Raw genomic sequence first — 18,198 nt, forward strand, 5'->3', positions numbered from 1 at the left:
TTTTTTTTCTTTTTGGGGGGATTTTTTTTTAATGTTTGTGTTGTTTTCTTCTTTTTTGTAATCAGGAGATAACCCAGAACTGTGACTACGCTAATTTGCATCGTGAATATTTGATCAAACAAGCATTTTTTTTTTTTTGTTAATGGAGGGTCTTATTGATCAAATCTTCTGGGAGCTGCTAGGCCAGTTACTGGGGATCCCTCCACACCTTCCAGGGCCTGCAACTGCAACTGTAAGGCGCCTGCTGGGTATCAGAGGAGGAGGGGAAGCTGCGAAAAGCTGAAAGGGCCAGACGAACTGATTTCCAGGACATTTCCCAGGCCCCTGCACTATGACAGGCATTATTTTTCTAGTTTTTCTTTCACTTGCCCTGGACTTGAAGAAGGTTAACGCTGGGGAGGAAAGGAGGGCAGGCCCCCTCGTTGGTTCTACTGGGTTAGCTTGGGGGCTATGCTGTATTTATTGTGCTGAACTGTATGTTTTCTCAGTGCCGGCGGCGGGTTTTAGCAACGCTCATGGGATTCATTCTTCTTGACACGTGATCACTGAGCTCCCACCCACATCCCTGTTAAATGCTGTCAAGCCTGGGCTGTAAAGTGTTACACTCCCGGGCCATCGAAGTGTTACACTCCCACTTTGGGCAACATTTCCGTAGAGAATGCTGGAGATTCCTCCCAGAGTCTCTAAATGGACCAAGTGTGGTCAGAGAAGTCTCTTCATCTTTCTTTTCGCGTCTCTGGTGCCCTCACACGGAGACTGAGGCAGTTATCTCACTCACCTTTCAGGGACCCTTCTGCCTTTAGCCCTTTTGAGTTCCAAGTGTGGGCAAGTCCTGACGGGCAAAGGTGAGGACACGATCACCCAGCAACTACAGAGTCCCAATGTAGGAGATGTTGGGATGTACAGTCCACCTGTATCTTTTAAGTCTGATCAAAGAATAACTCACCCAAGAGGAGTTGGAAATTCTTGCGACAATAAGCACACTAAAAGAAGGGCAAGAATCCTAGACTCTGGACCCTTCTCTCATCAGTTAATGTATGACTTGTAACAAATTGCTACGGACTGGCCCCCCCACCCCGACCCCAAAACCAGATTCCTATGCAGCAATCCTCAGCCCCAGTGTGGTGGTACTTGGAGGTGGGGCCTTTAGGGGATAATTAGGTTCTGAGGGTGGAGCCTTCATCAGTGGAACTCGTGCTCTTCGAAAAGAGATGCTGGAGGGCTCTCTTGGCCTCTCTGGTCATGGAGGAAACAAGAAGTCAGCAGTCGGCCACCGGAGGTGGACTCTCTCGCCAGGCACCAAACCTGCTGGCACCTTGATCTTGGACTTCAGCCTCAGGACAGTGAGAAAGAAATTTTTGTTGTCGTTAAGCCACCCAGCCTATGGTATTGTGTCACAACTGCCAGAACCAACTAAAATACAAGATAATCCCACCCTCTCTGAGCTTGTTCACACACTTGTAAAATGAGAGTCATGCCATGTGACTGCTAAGGTCCCCTATAGCCATTGAGCCATTGCATTCTGTAAATCTCTGACGTGAGTCCAGAGCTTGTTCTTGAAAGGATTTGGTAAATAAGAAAGAAGAGAAAGGCTCTTGCAGGCCAGAGGAACATCGGGCGGTGGGGCCTTAGGAACTGTGACGTGACCAAAGCTTTCTGATGGCTAGTAGAAAAGTAATAGAAAGAAGAGTAATATCTAACAACAATCAATAATGATCTACTCAGGGATTACTGTCCGTCACGTACACTTGATTATTCAACAGATACTCCTCGACACTTAGTCTGCGACAGGCTCTGTGCTAAGCTCAGTGGGTGCAGCCATGAACGGGAAAGAAATCATTCCTGTCCTCATGGCACCTGCATGTGTGCGCGTGTGCTGGGGCGGTGGGAATAGACACTAACCAATGGAATGAACGAGCAAGATGACTTGAAGAACTAAGATATTGGTGAGCAATACAGCCTGCATCACTAGAATAGCAACCCCAATAACATGAGGTTGTACAAGATTTAAAGTTTATTTTTAATCATATAACAGCCCAGACATAAGGAATCCGGGGCTGGTGTGATGATTCCACGCTGTCGGAAAACCTGGTTCTCTCTTTCTTTTTGTTCTCTCATCTCAACAGTATCTCCCCTATCTGCTTGTTAGAGGTGAAGTCGGCGTTTCCATCTCTTAGCCAGGAGGAAGGAGAGGACGTGGCTTTTAAGAGTGAGGCTCAGAAGGGGCAGACTTCACGTCCACTCACATCACATTGGCCAGAGCTTGTCACGTGGCGAGACCACCTGTCAGGGGACCTGGGAAATGTAGTCTTTATTCTGCAAAGCCACTCCTTAGCTAAAAATGAAGAGTTCTATGACTACAGACGTGAGGGAGAGTAGACACTGAGAAGTAACTAAGACTCGTATTCATAGATAAAGATAAATAATTCAAAGGGTAAATCAGCCAGATTAGCCTGGGTTATGCTGCAGTCATAACTGACCCCCAGGTCTTAAGTGTCATAAGACATATTGTTGTTTATGCCACATCCTGGGTAGAGGATGGAGAAGGACAGTACCCCTCATCATCATCATATAGGGGCTCCTCTTGGGTACTGCCAGGTACCATGTCAGAGGGAAAAGATATGTCTGGAAGGTCTTGCCTTGGCAATCGGAAGCTCAGAAGGGGCGCCCAAGTGGCCTAGTCAGTTGAGCTCCCAACTCTTGATTTGGGGTCCGGTCATGATCTCAGGGGTCACGGGATCAAGCCCTGCATTGGACTCCACACTGAGCTGGACCCTGCTTGGGGTTCTCTCTCTCCCTCTCCCTCTGCCCATCCCCACTGCTCATGTGCTTGCATGCTCTCTCTCTCTCTCTCTCTCTAAAAATGAATAAATAAAAATCTTTAAAAGCTTAGAGAATAATTTCTATTACTTTCGCTGACAACTCATTGTCTAGAACTAGGTGCACAACTCCACCCAACAGCAAGAAACACTGAGTATCTTCCTGTCCAGTCCATAGAAAAAGGTAGAACCGAAAATGTTAGGTAAATAGCACTGCTCACGACTCTGAAGGGTAATGGGACAGAGTGGCTTGGTTAGGGGAGGGTCTGCTTCAAATGCGTGGCCACGGAAAGCCTCTCTGAGTAGTTATGGGACCTGAGACTTGACTAATGAGAAATAGGTTATAAGCATGTGAGAAATCTGTGGAAAGAGTACATTTAAAAAAAAAAAAAACCTCATTGTGGTTGATATGTTGGGGGCCAAAGGAGACACAAAGAGGTCAATTAGCATTGATTACCCCTCCAAGTAGCCCTAATAAGAAAGCATGATTACCTTCCCAGTTTTAGAGATGAGATTTACACAGAGAAGAACATAAATAACTTACCCCAAATCTACAGAGCTAGCAAATGGAAGCACCAGAATTTGAACTCAGGCCATATGCCTCTTGTGAAGCTTTAACCATCGAGTTCTACCCTCATCCTCAGGCCTGGAGTAGACTTTCTCCAGGGGAGGACAAGTTTAGGACTAGCTAATTAGAGCATCACATCAAAGGGGGCAGGGGAAGACACGATGCCAAAAGAACCCACCAGAAGCCTGCATAGCAACCCGGGATTGTCAAGAGACTTCTCAGGAAAAAAATCTGTCTTGTGAGTAGATGCTTAAAGTGAAGACGGAGTGGGGGATACACACTCCTGGCAGAGAGAGCAGTGTGCAGTGTGTGCAAACACTCAAGGGCTTGAAATAGGGCTGCGGGGTGTGGCAAGGCGGGAGCCAAAAGGTTGGCTGGGGCCAGTTTCGCTCACCAACAAGAAAGAAGAAAACACATCAATTATTCACACTTCTTTCCAATTACAATCTCCATCACAAAGTACTCCTGTCTTAGTCGAGCAGAGGCAGCTTCCCAAGTACGTCTGGAGATCATCGGAGCGGGGCAGCAACGCAGACCTGCTGGGGCCGAGACCGGCAAGCAGCAAGGGCCAGCCTTAAACTGGAATGGAATTTGGTTCAATCCCAGGGGCAAAGAGAAAAATAATCCACGAGTAAAACGCGGGGACTTGAAGCCCCCTCTGCGTCTTTCAGCTTTAGCAACTGCTGCTCTGGGCTGCTACGGCGAAGTCGAGACACGGATTGACAGCTGGAATCAGCCAACTTTGGGGCCATCCAACAAGAGCACGGAGTGAGGCATCTTTGGTCCCAGGAAGGTGCCACTAACATCGGAGGAATCTTCCAGAACATGGACTGGACTGAGAACCCCAGCAAGCTTACCTTGGCCTTCGAGGCTCTGTCCGGCCCACCTAACAGTAAGGAATTAGGTCCAGCTCCCTACCTGGCCTCATCTCCCACTGCTCCCCTCTGCTCTCCTGTCACTGAAGCCTGGCTGGCCTTCTGGTGGCTCCTTGACATTCCCCTCTGTCCCCATCTCCATGTCTTTGTCCTTGACCCCTTGCAACTGGAACACTTTCCCCCAGACAGTCACAGGACCCATTCTTCCACCAAATTGGAGTCTGCTCCAACTCTACATCTTCAGGGAAGCCCTCTCTGACCACCTCACCCCCTCCACATCCACTAACTAGATTAATATCTTTGGTGCTTTTGCATCATTTCTTGGTCTTCATGAGGCTTGCCACTCCCGACAGTACAGCGTACCTGTGTTTGTTTGTTTGTCTCGCCATGGATACAGTCGCCATGCAGACACTGTCTACCATTTCTACCTCTATATTCCCAGGATTTAGAACAGTGCCTGTCACATGAACAGCACCCGTTAAGTATCCGTGGGCTCAATGACGCTAATGGCAGAAACGTGTGTGGAGACTTGATCCAAAGGGAACATAAAAACAACACAGTTACTGGAACTGGAGCAAAATGAGCCCTGGAATGAAGCCCAGTGAGGGAAGCCCCTCGGTGGCTGGCCTGAGGCTCCTCCCATGGGTTGTCCCTGGCGCTGGGCACAGCCGTGTCCTGAGAGGATCCCTCCTATGGATGGAGATTGGACGCGCGCGTGTCTAAGCTGCATGACTGCGATTCTCCTCTGTACGTCTTCCTGAGTCCAATTCACCTCTGGGGGTAGAGTGAGAACCCACCCCGCTGCGGGTAGAAACCTCTGGGGGTACCTCTGGGGTACCTGAAACCTCTGGGTGTAGAGTGAGGACCCATCCTGCTGGGGTTAGAAACCTCTGGGGGTACCTCTGGGGTACCTGAAACCTCTGAGGGTAGAGTGAGGACCCATCCCGCTGCCAAAATCTATCAGCAACACTGCCTCGCCACCACCCATCTATTCCTACAGGACCCTTACTTCTGGGTGTAGGGCTCCTTGGCAAGAGACAGCTGTGATCATAAACATTAAAGAACGTGGAGCCAGGGAAGCTGCTGGCCTCCTCCCCTGGTGCGTCACCAGGCCAGCCTGTGGTGGGCTGAGGGCCTGCCGGCCAGCTTGCTGTTCCCATGCAGGGCAGGTTGTGTCCAGGTCACAGCAACGAGCATCCCGACCACATACCTTGACAAGCACCGCAGCTCACTAGGATGATTACGCTCTCCAGAGGCCTCTTGGCTCAAGTCTGTGAAATGCACTGTGGCCACCCTTGGCTGTGGAGGTGCCACCCCCTGACTCCTGCCTCCCCTGGCCCACACAACCAAGGAACAATGACGGGAAATCGATGGCAATTGTACAGCATATACAATACGCCTGAGAGACTTCTGGATTTGGGGAGCCGGCATGAAGGCTCTGGTCCTCCTCCTGCCTCTGATTTGCCTTGAGACTGAAGGAGCATCACTGGCGATCCCAGAGCTCAGTTTCTCCTCCGTAAAACGAGGCCGAGAGTGCCCGATTTACCTCTCCCCACACTGTTATAAAGATTACTTGCGAACCTTAATTCTTACGTTGAGCACTGATCAGCAGTTATGACCACGTGAGGGGAGAGAGGGCGCAAAGGGTCAATGGGCTACCATTTGCCTTTTCCTCCCGAGTATAGACTATTATTATCTAACGCTTTCATCATAAGAATAATACCTCCTCATTACAGAGACTTTCAGATTTAAATTCCTGGGTAGAGCAATTTATATCAATGTCTTTAAAAAAATTGCATTGGCCACTGATCCAAACCAACTTCCCTCCTGCGAACTCTACTTCCTTCCACCGTCCACACAAGCCTTCGTTCTAGTGTCAGATAGTTGGTGCGATAAGGTCATTACACTAATATGTGGGTATTAAATATGCTGTACCTCCTCCAGCTACCACATGTGTATCTTAATAGAATTAAAAAAAAAAAAAAAACATCATCCAAGGAACAGGACGAATGGTGGACTTTCAGGCACAGTGATCTCGTGATTGGGAATTCAAGGAAGGTGGTCCGCTGCAAGTGTCACATCTTTATTCCTCAAAGTAAATTCAGTTTCAGGGGAATCACGGCCAGAGAACTTCGCTGCCATTCCTTCTGCCACTAGGCTCAGAGACTTGACGCTTCCCTTTCTCCGTGTACCTACCACAGCCCAGACGGGAACTATTTTGGAAAGCCAGCGTCAGAGGACGACAAGCTTGGTTATTCATGAGAAGGTGGAGAGGTGATTAAAATCGGGCACATCATTTTTCCCACAGTCCTCTTCACTTGCTGATTTCTAGTGGCTCCTGGCTTGCAACCTCAGACTCTACTAATTCTGGAAATACGGAATAGTGAGATAAATGCTGACCAGGGAGTCGGACGACCTGGCTTGGAAGCCCGGCTCTGCCACTTGCTTGACCTTCTCAAAGTCACTGAGTTTCTATCACCTCCTGCACCACACTTGCCTTTGCTGGGCTTTCACTCTCTCGCTATACAAGGAGCAGGGTCGGGGGTGGGGGGAGGTGAGGTCCGTACCTTTCCTAGTACTATGATTCAATACATTCTCGATTGATTTTATTTCAATTAATCCTGATTCAATCCAGTTTGCTACATTTCAATTCAATTATTTCCATTTAATCTTGCGATTCCATTTCATTCAGTTCAAGTCAATTCAAATAAAGTAAATTCCGCTGACTCCAATTGGATCCACTATTTCCTGGTGTCCTGAGTAATTTCTAGAGCTTGAGAGTCTAGGACCGAGCCGGGGGAAGGGCATGAAGGGGCAGGCAGGAAAGCCTCTGTAGCCCTGGCCCAGGTCTGAGTGAGGTGACCACTGGAATGCCCTTGGGCTTTAGAGAAGAAAGAATGGAGCATCGGAAAGAGGGTAGAATTGGGATTGCAGCATGGCCTTGTGACACCTGAGATGCCCTGCACTCATAACAGGCAATGGGTAAAACACTCTTGAATGAATGAATGGGAATTCCAGTGAATATAAACATCTCCTCCTTTCTCCAGATCCAGCTTTCTCTGCGACCTTGGCTGAGTCACATCACCTCCTTATTCTTGTGAGAGAAGGGCCGGTATTGCACTGGGCCGTCCAGATCGAAACCCCATGCCTGGGATTCCATGAGTCGTCCTGCTGTCTCCTGGCCAAGCTCCGAGTGCTCCTCCGAGGAACTGAGCTGAGAGAACAATGCCCCATGATTGGCTCTGGTGCGTCCCCAAGGGCAGAGCAGCAGGTGAGCAGGGGAGCCCTGATTGCAGGGCCCGTGATGAGCTGAGAGGGATTGATTAGCTTGAGCTCCTTAAGTCAAGTGGCTCCAAAGTTCCCCCAGTGTGCACATCCCTGCCCTTGGCCCTGTCCCTAGGGCCGCATGTTGTGTCCCCAGCAGCAGGCAACCTCCTCCATCTAACAGTCTCCTTTGTTTTCCCTTCCATGAATTGGGGTTTAAGGAGTTAAAAAAGAAAGAAGGGAAACACCTAGGGCATTAAATCCACACAAGGACCCCCTGTGAGTGGTTGTTACTACTCCCAGTTTATGGATGACTCAACCAACGCTCAGAAAGGGAGGTCAATGACCCAAAGTCACACAGGCAATAACTGCCAAAATCTTCAAATCTTCAAAGCCAGAGAGGTGATATATGAACAATAGGGTAGCAGGTGCATGCATGCCAGTTCCCTTCTCCCTCAGTCTCTGGTACACCCTTGACCCTCTATTTCCATGGCCTTTGGGTGCTGGTCAGCCAGCCACCCTGGGTTCACTCCCAGACCAGAGCCGGATCAGTCCAGGAAGCAGGGTGCAGTTCTGAACGGTGGTCCATCCTGCTAGGCCAGAGGCCATGCCCTATTTGGTCCTAAATAGGCCACATCCCAAGTCTAATGCGACAGCAGCAAGCAAGCAAGGCCCTGCATGAAAGCAAGAAGAAGGTGGGGTCAGTGGGCAAGTTGCTTTCTCGGGCCTCCCAGCGTCCTGCACCCCATGCACCCAGTTGTGAGGGGTCAATGCCTAAGGGACACTAATCAGAATACACAAAACCAAAGTCCTCTCTCTTCAAGGCCGGGATGGCTGGACAACAGAGAATGGGGACTATCAGATTATCCTATCCATCCTAGAGTTACTTACTCCCTCATCTCACCTTGGTAATTTGGTTCTTTGAGCAAGCTAAACAAATTTAAGATCCTTAAGGAGAAAAGAAGGGGAAAAACAACCAGTGTTGATGAAGTACGTCCTATGGTGGTCCTCCAACCTGGAGTGTGTGTAAGAATCCCCTGGGGTGAGTCAAGAAAAGGCTGATTTGAGAGCTCCCTTCCAGGGATTCTCATTCATTCGTCCCTGTGTTCTTTTATTTCTGTTTATCAAGCACGGTTCTAGGGGCTGGAGGCAGAGAAGCGCCACATCTCTATTCTCGCGGCATTTCCAGGAAAGAAAATGGGGAAAACAGGCAGTAAAAAATGAAGCAGCGTACTGTATGTATATCAGGTGATAAAAGCCATAGGGAAACATGGAGCAAAATAAGGGTTGAAGGAACCCTCGTAGGAGTCGATGGAGGGTCTGTATTTTAAACAGGTGCAGCAGGGCGGTCTAACGCCGGAGTCCTCGGACACCATGAAAAACACAGGCCTACTCCAAGTCCAAATCTCCACATGGAGGTTTCATTTAATACTCACACCAGTTAGGATGGTTATGGTTGTCACTACTCACACTTAACAGATGGGAAGACTGAGGTTCAAAGAGAAAAATCTGTCAGAAGTATCCCAGTTACTAAGAAGCAGAGTCTGGCTTCAGAGTGTGCTCGTTTCCTTTCACATCACATTAAGGAATGGGGAGAGCTGCGGGCAGGACGGCTGGCTTCAGAGCTGCGTCCCTGCATCATCCCTAATGTCACTCCTTCCGTTTGCAAAGCCCCTTCTGGCCCTTTGTCTCCTCGGAGGCTCACCACCCTGGGGAGGAGGGTGCGGCCCCTGCTCTCCCCGTCCATGACTCCTCCACCTCAGGCACTGACCCCCCAGCCCTGCAGGGACCCACTAACCTCACCCATGACTGGCCTGATTAGGTACATCCACCCCGGAAACAGGGAATGGTCTCGCTGGCCCTCGGATTCTTGGGACCCGTGTGCCCAGATTGAGTGTGAGGCTTTCCCTATCCCTGTTGGGTTACCCAGTAGATACAACTGGCTGTTGGTCTGGGTTCCCTGAGCCCCAGCCTGCCTCATCTACTTCCCGGGTGGCTCAGACCTTCCCCTGCACTCTCTGTTTCCATCTGAGGAGCTTCTCCAAGCGGGTAGACCGCATCTGCTGAGGATAACGATAGCAGCAATGATAAAAATACTGTAAACACTTAGGACAGCGGTGGCCACATAGCAAGGGCTCAGTAAATATGTGTTTAATGAATGACAAAGAGCTATAACTAATTCTAATACGTGCGTACTATGCTCCAGGCGCCACGTGGGAGCTTTCTCCTTGACTTCTCACAAGAGTCCCAGTTCACGTAAAAGTGAACCGAAACTTAGAAAGGCCAAGTTACTGGCTCAGGTTCACAGAGTTGGGAAACAATCCAGCTTGTGTTTGACCCCATGTCTGTCTGATCCTAAAACCCATGCCTTCCACCACCATCCATCATCAGGAAACAAGACTCAATGGTCATAATCGGCTCCCTCGTCAGCCTCGCCCATCACCCATGTCTAGAAGCCCCCGCGGCATTACAGGATATGCTAGATGAGGTCGTCTCAAATAGTGTTGACTCAGATCAAGATGCACTTTCCCCACCACTTCAGCCACTATTCATCAGACTCTTGGGAAGCTCATTGTGAGGCCGACCATAGAGCCGATGAGCTGCCTTTGGCCCTGATCCCATCAGATTCTTCAGTCTTTATCAATCTAGCCGATGTCTCAGCATAGATCACAGCTCATCCCGTTGACGGTGGTTTCAGAGCATGGCTGCAAACATCTTTAAAACTCCATCCATGAGAGGTGGAGCCACGTGCCTTGCCCCTCTAATCTGAGGAGGCCTACGGCTGCTTTGACCAGATTGCAGGAAGTGGTGTTGCTGCGTGATTTCTAAGGTGGGGTCATAAAAGGCCACCTAGCTTCTACTGTTTCACTAGAACATTCACTCTTGGAGCCCCTGTGCTGACAAGGAACAGTCCACATACCCGGGAGCCACCCTGCTGTGAGGGCGCCTGGTCCACGGGGAGAGTTAAATATGGGTGATCTGGTGAGCAGTATCGGAACGAGACCAGCCTGTGAGTCACCCCAGCTCAGGGGCTAGACCAGCCTCTAGACTTCTTGAGTCTTCCCAGCTGAGGCTCCAGACCCTGTGAAGCAGAGACAAGCATCCGCGTGTACCCTGCCCAACTTCCTTCCCCACAGAATCCAGAAGCATGGTACAAGGGTGGTTGTCTTCGGTTACTAAGTTGTGAGGTGGGGTGGTACCCAGCAACGGACAACGGGAACGCCGTCTACATAGCCGGGGCCAGCTGAGGAGCTAAAGGCTAAGGGCACAGGAGTCACATAGCACTGGGGTTGAATTCTAGATGAGGCCACCTTCCAGACCAGGCAAGTTATTTCACGCCTTTGAACTTTACCCGTCTCATCCCCCCAGTAGTAATAACGATGGTACTGCGGTCCAAGAGCTATTGCACGGTTAAGCGAGAGGATGTGGGGGGACCTTCACTGGCTCTGGCCATTGTCATGGGACGTCTCAGCGAGTGCAGTTATTACGCTAACACCTTGCAGAGGAGGAATCCAAACTCCGAGAAGTGAAATGACTCCCCCAAGGTGACACGACTGACCAGGCCTCTAAACTTCATTGCTAGCGCTTCAGAGCCTCGGCGCCAGGGACATGGTGAGTTCCCGGCTGAGCCGAGTCATTTTCAAGGGGCTTGGGAAGGGAGGGAAATAGCACTGATCTTTTGGCCCCTAGAAAGCACCTAAGGAGACACAGATGAACTTCTCTTCCTGCACGCCCACTGTTGAGAGCCCCGAGTACCAAATTAGAGGGACATCTTCCCAACATATTCCCAAACCAGTTTCCCTTAAAGCAAAGCTAAAAAAAAAAAAAAAAAAAAAAAAAGATGTGATACTCTAAATGTCATCCTTTCCTGTGCTGGTAAGCAGCTTATTTAGCCCAGTGTGTGGCCACCTTAAGAGCCAGGAGGAGAGAACCTGCTGCTGGAGTTATCTCTGGGAGCACAGGGCAGGGGTGTTGACTGAGTCCCTGGGATGCTGGGGAGAGAGAGGTAGGGGAGGTGGCAGGGGAGGGTGAGAAGAGGGATAGGCATGCATTTTCCTTTTTTTTTTTTTTTTTTTGCTCTTTCTATTTTTTATTTATTTTTATATTTATTTATTTATTTATTTTGTTTCTTTTTTTTAAATAAATTTATTTTTTATTGGTGTTCAATTTATCAACATACAGAATAACACCCAGTGTTCATCCTGTCAAGTGCCCACCTCAGTGCCCGCCACCCAGTCACCCCCACCATCACCCACCTCCCTTCCACCACCCCTAGTTCATTTCCCAGAGTTAGGAGTCTTTCATGTTCTGTCTCCCCTTCTGATATTTCCCACTTTTTTTTTTTTTTCTGCGCGGAGATGCTAGAGGCTCAGAATATGACAGTGGAAGGAGGCGATGTATTCTGTTCAACTCCCAACATTTTACAGATAAGAAAACCTTGGAGGTCCAAGGACCTTGGATGGATGTGGACAAGGGCAGCTCCTAAAACCAACAATCCACTTGCATGAACTGGCTTTAGAGAGATTCCTTAAGTAGCCCAACCACATACGCCCGGGGTCTCTGCAGCACAGGTGGCGTCTCTCTTGTACGGATGAGCAAACCGAGGCTGAGAAGATGAGCATCTCACTGGAGCTCACGCAGGAAGTTGGCTTGAGAGCTCAGCTTACAGCCTGGTCAGCGGAGCCTGGGTTTTATCTTCCTGAGCAAGAGACTAACTCACTACTTTACTGCCCAGAAATTCACAGGTCAGGAGTGTCTTTCCTCTGTAATAACTGGATGTGTCAGTTATCACAGAGTTAGAGACGCGTGTGCCCGTGGAGGCTGGGAAAACAGGAAAAGGTGTGATAATTAAATAGAAAAGATGAATTCTTTTATTAGAAACGATCACTTCTCCTACAAGAAGAAACCGATGTCCCAAAGGGTAGAGCAACTTTCTGGTTAATGGAAGGGATAAAGCTGTATAAAGAAAGGGACAAGAGCTTGGGATATCAGTGGACGCACACGGCCCTGCCAGGCTAGATGTCTACCAGTCGAGCGTCCTCACTTAGATTACCTTGGTTTCCTCGTGTAGAAGTTAGGAGTAAACATTACCTTGCCATATGCTTGCCTTAAGGATTAAACACACAACAGCTAGCATGTAGGAGGACTTCCATGCTTTTCTTCCTGAAAGGAAGACCCAAGACTCAAAATAGTGTTCTTTAATCCCAGCTTCTTTGGAAAATTGAGATTTCTTTTTTTATTATTTTTATTTTTTTTAAGGTTGTATTTATTTATTCATGAAAGACACAGAGAGAGAGAGAGGCAGAGACACAGGCAGAGGGAGAAGCAGGCTCCCTGTGGGAACTCGATCACAGGACCCCCGGACTCGATCCCAGGACCCCGGGGTCCCCCCCTGAGCTGAAGGCAAACACTCAGCTGCTGAGCCACCCAGGTGCCCCCCAAAATTGGGATTTCTGGAGGAGACTATGTAACAACCTTGTGGGTCCCTGTTTCTTATCTTTTGAGGTAGATATACCAGGTGAAGCAGCCGCCCAGCTCACAATGCCATCATCCCCACTTTAGGGGTCTCCTCAGTGGATAGCAGTGGGACCCTGGAGGCCATGCCCCAACCCCTGGCCCTAGCAAGTTGGCCCAGAGGGAGCTCCTGCGTCTAAGCCCCTGGATTTGCACACCAGAACGAAAGGAAGAGATGGAGTGTCTCCCTGGCGGCAGTCATGGGACACGACTGATGAGAACCACAGGGAGCCACACTCTGTGCCTCAGGGAGGAAGGCAGTAGAAGAGAACGGAGGGCATATTCAGGGATGAGAGGGGCAGGAGAGCCGCCAGTCTGTGATCCAGCTCTGGCCGTCACCCACGGCTGGCAAGATGTCCCTGGGTCCTTCCAGGAAGTTACTTCCCTCTTGCCTAGGATTTCTTCCCATTGGGTTGAATTGGTCGATGGTTAAGCCCTCCCTTCCCTTCGAGCAGCTGTAATTCTCTGATGCGAACTAAAAGACCAACTGCTACTCTCGTCCCAAAATCCAAGACTGGAAGAAAGGGAGACTTTGTAGACCCCACGGTAATACGCCCGAGATAAAGAACGTCTGAGAGAGCCCTCGCATCCACCTCCCTTGGGCAGCCCCCCTCCCGAACCTAAGAGCACAAGGAACACCTTTCCCCTGCAGTTAAACAGCATCTCAAACATTTTAGTGCTGCTTGTTGTATAGGAAACTTAGAAGACTCCTACCTGGAGGTGTTTTCCTTTTTGCCGTCTTTCTAGAACCTGGTATCCTTGCCCTTCCTGGCTTACACCTGCAGCCTTCTTCACGGAGTCCACCTCTGGAAGAACCTGTCCCATCCGCAATCTGTTGTCAATCAAGCTTCAGAGCAAGAGTTGCAAATTCCAGGGTCCTCACTCCCTCCTCACCCTCCCCCTGAAGCTAGAGCTCACCAGGGACTACCCTCCTCCCCACTCTAGGGATCTCCCAGTACCTGCGTGGGGTGCTCCTAATGTAGGAAACCCTGCAATCTGGTTCACCGAGCACTACTTTCAGCACCTGCAGTGAGCTGGGTGTAGGGATATGTACTGGGGAGGAAATAAAAGTGGAACATAGGTGACCGCTGACCCCTCGCAGGTCCCCATTCAGGTCGGCAGGAGGCCACAGACACAAATAGTGGGGATCTGCTAGGGGATGTGTCATCATCCAGGTGGGAACTGAGTTATCCGAGCAAAGGGAAGGGCAGATTGCCGGCAGGACTCCTGGGAGGGCTTGGCTGAGGTCAGCGGAGCCGCGTCTTTGATCCACCGGCCACCTCAGGGCTCTGTAGCTTCGGGCAAGCGAAGTGTCCCTGGCGTGTCAGGTTCCTCCTCTGTCAGATGGCAAAGATAGCGATTCCCCCACAGACCTGTACGGCTTAAGTGACGTCATACACGAAAAGTACCTGAACCAGTCAGTGGAGGGTCAGATTGTGTGCTCGATTCTTTAAGCAAACTGAAGGCTAACAGTCTATCTCACATTTTACACTGAAAAATGTAAAAAGCATCCTTCATTCGTGGCACACGTGAAGGACGTGGGTGGCATTTGGCCCTCAGGCCATGGCCTGCCAAGCCCTGCTCCGGGAGCAGGCCAGAGGCTGGGCTGTGGAGGATACCACGGGCCTCGCCCAGCAGGCTGCACAACTCCAGGTGGGGATGTGCCACTTTGAGTTTGCTTGTGACAGAGCAATGTGCAGCACCGACTGGGGGCGAAGGGGGCGAGTCTAGGCTGACAGTCCAAACACAGGATTACGAGCATGGCTACCGAGGTGGTCCGTGTGTGGCGACAGTAAGGGTGAAGGTGCTGGGAGATCCCTAGGGGCAAAATGAGCGCCACTGGCTGTCTGGATTGAGGCGGTGACGGGAAGGAAGGACCGAACACCCCATGCATCTGCTTATCCGGTGACGGAGGATGCACCTCCACATAGAGTGGAAGTGAGCGCTCCATCCCCAGAAGCAATCAAACAGCATGGATTCCAGCCTCGCAGGCGTTCTGTGGACGGAGTGGATGGAGAGAGGGGCAGGTAAAGCCTCGCCTTGCTCCTGGGGTCCACGATCCTCTTTATCAATCGAACAGGAGCAAACAAACGATTTGTTTAGTCAATGATGGATAGAGACAAACCTCACCCCTCAATACAAATCACCTTAATTTCACAGAAAGCTGTCTATTTTCTGAAGTGTTCACATCCATTATCTCTCTGAGGGGCCCGGAAAAGGACTCTGCAACGTGAAAAAATGCTAGACGAACGTGCAATTGTGTTATTATGGCCATTATTATTTTTAAAACAGGCTGCAATCCAGTATAAGAATTCTCCATTTGATTTCAAACGTAGCGCTGTCCCTCTGACTTGGGCCCAGCGAAGAATTCATTTCTCTACCCTCCTCACCTCTTGGACAACACCTGGCACATCGTAATCACAGCCATATTCCTAGCAAGAGTGAAAAAAAAAAAAAAAAAGACGAAGAAAAGAAAAAAGTGTGAGATCCTAGGCATGGGGACCCAGCTCAGAAAGCATTCATCCCCCAGCGGTCACCATTCACCATGCGCCCTGGGGGGCAGGCATGTCAGGCCCCCTGGTGTGGCCCTTTCCCAGAGGAGAAAGTCGAGGCCCATCCAACCCCAGCGGGTCCGCCCAAGGTCACAGGGTCAGAGCTGTGACTCCAGCCACCACCCCTCCCCCCGCCCACTGGACGCGGGACGGAGCTCGCTGCAGGGGGGGGACCCCCGGGCTCCGGGCTGCAGCAGGTGGTTGGTCGACCGCGTCTCCATGGGAGGGTCGCCCCCAGACGCGGTGCTGGGGTGTCGGGGCGGCCGCTGCGGCCACGGGCCAGCAGAGGGCACTGCGGGCACCTCCGGCCCCTCCGCCCGCGCTCGGGAAGCCGGGGCCACCGGCGGTGCGCGCGTCCGTCCGCGGGAGGGAGGGAGGGAGGGAGGCGGCGGCCCGGGCTCAGCCAAGCGGGGGCATCGCCCGTCACCCCGAGGGACCTGGGGGCGGCGTCGGCCGCGGGCGGGAGGGGACACCGCGGCCCCAGGAGCCCCCTCCCTCCGCCATCGGGCATGCTCCGGGTCTGGGGTCTGGAGTCTGACACGGGGCTGGGATGCCCTGAGGCTGTGGCCACGCCCCTGGGCCGCCAGTTTGCGGCCTGAACCAGCCCTGCAGCCCCCGGGAGCCCCCTCCCTCCGCCATCGGGCATGCTCTTGGGTCTGGGGTCTGGGGTCTGGCCCGGGCTCCGACGCCCTGAGGCTGTGGCCAAGCCCCTGGGCCGCCAGTTTGCCGCCTGAACCAGCCCCATGGCCCCGGGAAGCCCCTCCCTCCACCAGGCTGCTGCAGGAGCAAGCTCCGGGCCTGGGGTCTGGGGTCTGGCCTGGGCTCTGACGCCCTGAGGCTGTGGCCGTGCCCCTGGGCCGCCAGTTTGCGGCCTGAACCAGCCCCGTGGCCCCAGCGAGCTCCCTCCCTCCACCAGGCCACCGCTCAGGGAAGCTCCGGGGCCTGGGGGCTGGGGGCTGGGGTGTGACCCGGGCTGGGATGCCTTGAGGCTGTGGCCTCGGCCCTGGGCTGCCAGTTTGCGGCGGGAAAACGAGGCGCGACCGGATGGCAGCTGCAGACAGACGTGCCGCCCGCCTGCGCTTCCGAACCCGCAGCCCTTTAGGGCGACCCAGCGTCGCTGCCTGACTGTGGGTGCGAACGTGGAACACCCCAGGGATGCCCCCCGCGCACCACGAGGGCTGGTGGCTCCATCCTCTGAGCGCACAGAGGCGTGCCCACCTGCCAGCACGCGCATGGGAATGAACACGAGCCCATGTGCCCACGCACACGCCTTGGATCCAATGCAAATCCGACCCATTAACCCAGACGCACGCCGGGCTACAAGGCTGTGTCGGTGTGAACCCACAAGGCCTGAATTCTATCACCAGCTCTTCCACACATCTGTGCAACCTGCAGCAAGATACGACTCCCTTCTGGACCTCAGGTTTCTCATTGGTGAAACAGAAGTGAGCCTGGTTTCTTAAGATCGTGCAGGTGCTCTCTCAGGAGTTGGGGAACCAAGTCAAGTTCCCCCGGGAAGGGTGAGGCCCTCCCGGGTCCTCCCACCCTAGAGGAGGCTCAGCTGGGCGGCCAAGTCCAAGTCCCTGGACCCAGACCAACATCCCCAGGGATGCTCTGCTCTAAAAATGTGCAAATCTTTAAGTCAGTGTGCCTATGATAGTCTCCGTACAAGCACAATCACACTGAACGCAGAGCTTCTTTTTCTGTCCTCCTTTTCCACTTAACTTTAGCATTTCATAAACATCTTTTAAAATGGCCACAGAATGTTTCCTTATATGGCTATCTGTACCTCTCTAATTTTCTATTTCATTCTCCTCCCCCCACCCTTTGGCTACTATAAATAATGCTCCGGGGGGGAAAAAGAATCTTCATGCATAGATCCTTTCTCTATTTTTGGAATCTTTCTTTAGGAAAAAAAAATCTCAGAAATTAAATTACTAAAATAAAATCATATTTTAAGACTCTTCGTGCACATTGCCAAATTGTTTTCCAAAAACAGTTGCCCTGGTTTACACGTCTCCCGGCAATGCCTGAGAATCTCGATCATCCCATTCTCGAAAGCATCGGCTGGGCCATCCTCTCCTCGGTTTCATTTAAACTTTGTTAATTCAATAGGCGAAAAATGTTATCTCATGGTTTTAATAAGCGTTTCTTTGATTATTACAGAGAATGAACATGTTTTTCTTGTGTTTGTTCACCAGTTGTATGTATTTCCCTCTTTTGAGAATTGTCTTTTTGTGCCCTCTGCTCACTTATCTGCTGGGGTCTTCATCGAATTTAATTGATTTGCATGCGCTCTTTACATAATAAAGATAGTAATCCTTTGTCATATTTGCTGTGGGTATTTTCCCAGTTTGCTTTATGTCTTTTCCTTTGTGGTATCTTCTATCACTTCTAAGCCTATACAGCCACCCATCCTCCAGAGAGTTGATAAATATTCATTTCTAAATCCTGATTTTTTTTTTCCTGGGATGATTTGATTCTATAAGCTGAAGATTCCAGGAGACCAGGAATCTATGGTTCTTTGCTTCCAAGATGAGTGCTGCCAGCACTGGGTTATGTTTCACAGAATAGGCTTTCTCACCTGTTCCATATTTCCTGTATAC

General features: G+C 51.0%; 1 long non-coding RNA gene across 1 annotated transcript; it reads left to right on the forward strand.

Moving 5' to 3' along the window:
• The first annotated feature begins 4,687 nt into the window (after window positions 1-4,687).
• On the forward strand, window positions 4,688-15,525 carry LOC112650415 (uncharacterized). The gene is made up of 4 exons (XR_003130146.3): window positions 4,688-5,009; window positions 7,310-7,533; window positions 8,656-11,138; window positions 11,885-15,525. It is a non-coding gene; the product is annotated as an uncharacterized LOC112650415 (long non-coding RNA).
• The last annotated feature ends 2,673 nt before the right edge of the window (window positions 15,526-18,198 follow it).

The sequence above is a fragment of the Canis lupus genome, chromosome 11, assembly GCF_003254725.2.
Source record: "Canis lupus dingo isolate Sandy chromosome 11, ASM325472v2, whole genome shotgun sequence".
Lineage (NCBI taxonomy): Eukaryota > Metazoa > Chordata > Mammalia > Carnivora > Canidae > Canis > Canis lupus.